Raw genomic sequence first — 4,570 nt, 5'->3', positions numbered from 1 at the left:
CTAAAGCTGAAACTCCAGTAATTTGGCCACCTCATGCGAAGAGTTGACTCACTGGGAAAGACTCTGATGCTGGGAGGGATTGGGGGCAGGAGGAGAAGGGGACGACAGAGGATGAGATGGCTGGATGGCATCACTGACTCGATGGACGTGAGTCTGAGTGAACTCTGGGAGTTGATGATGGACAGGGAGGCCTGGCGTGCTGCGATTCATGGGGTCAATAAGAGTCAGACACGACTGAGCGACTGAACTGAACTGAACTGAACTGTACAGCTAGAAATCTGCCTGGGTATGTGACCTGTGGACAGTGTTCAGAAGGGAAACCAGTGAGAGGAACTGCCCTCTGCCACCCAGAGAGGAAGTAATGGCTCTAGGCCAGGGGTGAGAGGGAGAGTGGTTTTCCCTTTGTATTTTTTTAGTGATTTATTTATTTTTAGAAAATTGTGCTAGGTCTTCATCGCTGCGCACTGGCTTTCTCTAGTTGTAGCAGATGGGGACTACTCTTGGTTGCGGTGCGTGGCCTTCTCAATGCGGTGGCTTCTCCTGCTGCGGAGCACAGGCTTCAGTAGCTGCAGCACGTGGGCTCAGTCGTTGTGGCACTGGGCTTAACGGCTCCGAGGCACATGGGATCTTCCCGGACCAGGGATCGAACCTGTGCCTCCTGCATTGGCAGACGGGTTCTAATCCACTGTACCACCAGGGAAGAGTGATATTTCTTAGTCTAAAGGCTCCCTGAACTTTTTTTTTTTTAATCTTGATAAGCATACTGGTTCCTAACTTCTTTCAGCAAACATTTATTGTGCAGGGACCATGGGCCAGGTTTTGTCCTAGACTCTGGAGACCCAGCCCTTGTCCAGCTGACCTTGTCAACGTGAAGTCGTTCAGTCCTGTCCGACTCTTTGCGACCCGTGGACTGTAGCCCACCAAGCTCCTCCGTCCATGGGATTCTCCAGGCAAGAATACTGGAGTGGGTTGCCATTTCCTTTGACCTTGTCAAGGGACCCCCAGATAAGATACTAAGATGAATGGACAAAATTCTCCATTCAGAGAAGGGCTCTGGAGAAAAGTTTATCAGGAAGGAAGGAGGGCAGTGATCTATTGGGCCTGGAGGCAGGGTTTAACTTCAAATAGAAACAGGTCACTCTTCAAAGGTCACTAGAGGCATAGGTAAGGGAGCCCTGTAGAACTTCTCAGGCTGTAGGCAAGGCTTGTGCAAAGGCCCAGGGGCGGGGTCATGTCTCCTGTGTCTAGAAGGAGCTGTCAGGAGGGCCTGTGGCTGGAGTGAATAGATAAAAGGGTGGAATAGGAAGAGGTGAAGGAAGAGAGGGAGTGGGCAGAGTGTGTAGGGCTTTGTGGGCTGTGGGAGGAGTTGGGCCTCTGTTTTCATTTGCTTGTTTTTATTTATTTCTTTTCGGCTGTGCTGGGTCTTTGTTGCTGTACGGGCTTTTCTCTAGTTGCTGTATAGGGGCTTCTCACTGCAGCGGCTTCTTTTGTTGCAGAACACAGGCTCTAGGGCTCAGATTTCAGTAGTTGTGGCATATGGGCTCATTGGTTGCAGTTTTTGGGCTGTAGAGCACAGGCTTGGTAGTTTCGGCTCTCGGGCTCAGTTGCTCCGTAGCATGTAGGATCCTCCTGAATCAGGGATTGAACTCATGTCTCCTGCATTGGCAGGCAGATTCTTCACCACTGAGCCACCAGGGAAGCCCTGTTTGTTTCTGCTGTTACTGTTGCTTTTAGCTGCACAGCATGACTTGAGGGCTTCCCTGGTGGCTCAGTGGTAAAGAATCCACCTGCCAATGCAGAAGACGCAGGTCCAATCCCTGGGTTGGGAAGATCCCCTGGAGAAGGAAATGCAACCCACTCCAGTATTCTTGCCTGGGAAATCCCATGGGCAGAGGAACCTGGCGGGCTACAGTCAATGGGGTCGCAAAGAGTCGGACATGACTTAGCCGACTAAACCATACATGTACAACTGAATCACTCTGCTGTACGCCTAAAATTAACACAACATTGTAAATCAACTATACTCCAATACAAAATAAAAATTGAGGGAATTGCTTGGTACTGTTGTGGATGGAGCACAGGGTCTAAGCGCACAGGCTTCAGTAGTTACAGCACAGAGGCTCAATAGTTAGGACTCCACATTTTTACTGCCAAGGGCCTGGTTTCTATTCCCTGGTCAGGGAACTAAGATCTCACCAGCCTCGAGGTGCGACCCCCCAAAAAAAATTGAAAAAGGTTTGAAGGGAAAAAAAGAAGAGCATGGTATCAGGAGCAGAGTTCAAAATTTCAGCTCCTGCTGGCTCTGTGTCCCTCAGACAAGTCAGAAAGCATCATTGTGTCTCTGCTTCCTCGTGCAATATGCCCTCAGGTCAGGAAGATCCCCCAGAGGAAGGCAGGGCAACCCATTCCAGTAGTCTTGCCTGGAGAATCCCAAACTCAGAGAAGCCTGACAGGTTACAGTCCATGGGATCGCAAAACAGTCAGAGACAATTGAGCAACTAAGCACAGCATAGCACATGCCCTCAGAGCCTTGCTATAAGGATTTTTTTTTTTTTTCCTTGACCACGAGGCATGTGGGATCCTAGTTCCCCTATCAGGGATCGAACCCACATCCCCTGCAGTGGAAGTACAAAGTCTTAACCAATGAGCCACCAGGAAAGTCCTTCATCATAAGGAGTACGTGAGTTCCTAAGGCTTCGCTGGTGGCTCACTGCTAAGAATTCACCTGTCAATGCAGGAGACACAGGTTCCATCCCTGATCCAGGAAGACCCCACGTACTGAGGAGCAACTCAACCTGTGTGTCACAACTGTTGAGCCTGTGCTCTAGTTCCCAGGAGCCACAGCTACTGAAGCCTGTGCTCCACAAGAGAAGCCACCGAAATGAGAAGCCCATAGCAACTAGAGAGTAGCTCTCACTCACTGCAGCTAGAGAAAAGCCCATGCAGCAACGAAGACTCAGCACAGCTAAAAATAAATAAATAAAATAGAATAATAAACTGAGTTCCTAGAAGGAAATTTCTGTTTTGATGCCTAGCACACAGTAGGCACTCAGTTTTTTGCCTCTAGCATTGTGGTCAGTAGAATCACTTCTAGTTTTCCTACCCAGCTGCTGTCCTGAAATATTTGTCAAGGGGACTTGTCTGGGCAGCTGGGATGTCCATTACCCAGGCAGAGGTTTCTGGGAAGGCAGGGGAGGGCTGACCGGGCTGTGTGGGGGAGGCCTTGGGGACTTGGCTTGTCTCCAGAAGCTACAAGGGCTGGGTGGCACTTAATGTCCTGACTATTAGAATTGTGGCTGGACAGCCTGTTCCCTTATCTCCTACACCCACAGAACTGGGTGGGCTGGCCCTCATGCCCAGCAAGGGAGGGACCCAACAGCCGCCTCTCCTCCCGGAGCCTGATCTAACGGTTTGACTTCCCATGCCTTCTCCCCGACCACAGTCGCATTTTTAGCTCTGCCTCTCCCAGTACGTGCCCCCAAAAGGCCTGGGTTGGAGCCAGAGGAGCCTCGGTTTGATTCAGAGCTCCGTCCCTCATCAGCTGTGTGGTCTGAGCACGTGCCCTCTGTTTGCCTCCTCTGTCAAATGATACCATGTTCCTGGTTAGCAACTTTTTTGGGCCATGTGGCATGTGGGATTTTAGTCCCCTGACCAGAGATGGAATCTGTACCCCTCTGCAGTGGAAGCTCAGAATCTTAACCACTGGACCACCAGACAAGTCCCTAGGTAGCATTTCTTTTCTTTTTTTAATGTAAATTTTTTTAGTTATTTTTGGCTGTCCTGGGTCCTCATTACTGCGTGGGCCTTCTCTAGTTGTGGTGGGTGGGGACCATTGTGTTGTGGTGCTGAGACTTCTTATTGCAGTGACTTTTCTTGCTGTGGAGCACAGGCCTGTAGCCAAGAGGGCTTCAGTAGCTGTGGTGCATGGACTTAGTTGCTCTGCAACATGTGGGATCCTCCTGGATCAGAGATCGAACCCGTGTCTCCTGCATTGGCAGGTAGATTCTTTACCACTGAGCCACCAGGGAAGCCCCTGCTAAGTGCTTTCTGAGCATCAAGCCCTGGCAACACCTACCAGCAAATGCAAGTATGAGCCCCATTCTCCACACAGGAAAACAGCGGACTGCAAAAGGAAAGGGCTTGTCAATTTCCCCATCTGTATTGCCACTGTTTACCACTATAAGCAGAGCACACACAACACGCTGGCACAGACTTGGGCCCAACACCTGTTGGTTCATGGCCTGGAGATCAGGGGGCAGCGAACTTCTGTAAAGGTCCAGAGAGTGAATGTTTTCACATACAATCTATGACTGCTACTCTAGTCTGCCATAGATAACAGACAACATGAAAGCAAGCAGCCACTGACCATATGAAAATGAATGAGAATGGCCATGTGCCAAACAAACTTGATTTATAGTTGGTGACATTTTAATTTTTAAATTTTTTCTTTCTTTACTTTTGGTTGCGCTGGGTCTTTTTAGCTGCTCTCGAGCTTTCTCTAATTGTGACCGCTGGGGGCTACTCTTCTGTGCTGTGTTCGGGCTTCTCATTGTGATGGCTCCTCTTGTTT

The sequence above is a fragment of the Bison bison genome, unplaced genomic scaffold (genome assembly GCF_000754665.1).
Source record: "Bison bison bison isolate TAMUID 2011002044 unplaced genomic scaffold, Bison_UMD1.0 scf7180017864492, whole genome shotgun sequence".
Taxonomy (NCBI): domain Eukaryota; kingdom Metazoa; phylum Chordata; class Mammalia; order Artiodactyla; family Bovidae; genus Bison; species Bison bison.
The sequence above is the reverse complement of the archived record's forward strand: the minus strand, read 5'-3'. Positions refer to the sequence as shown.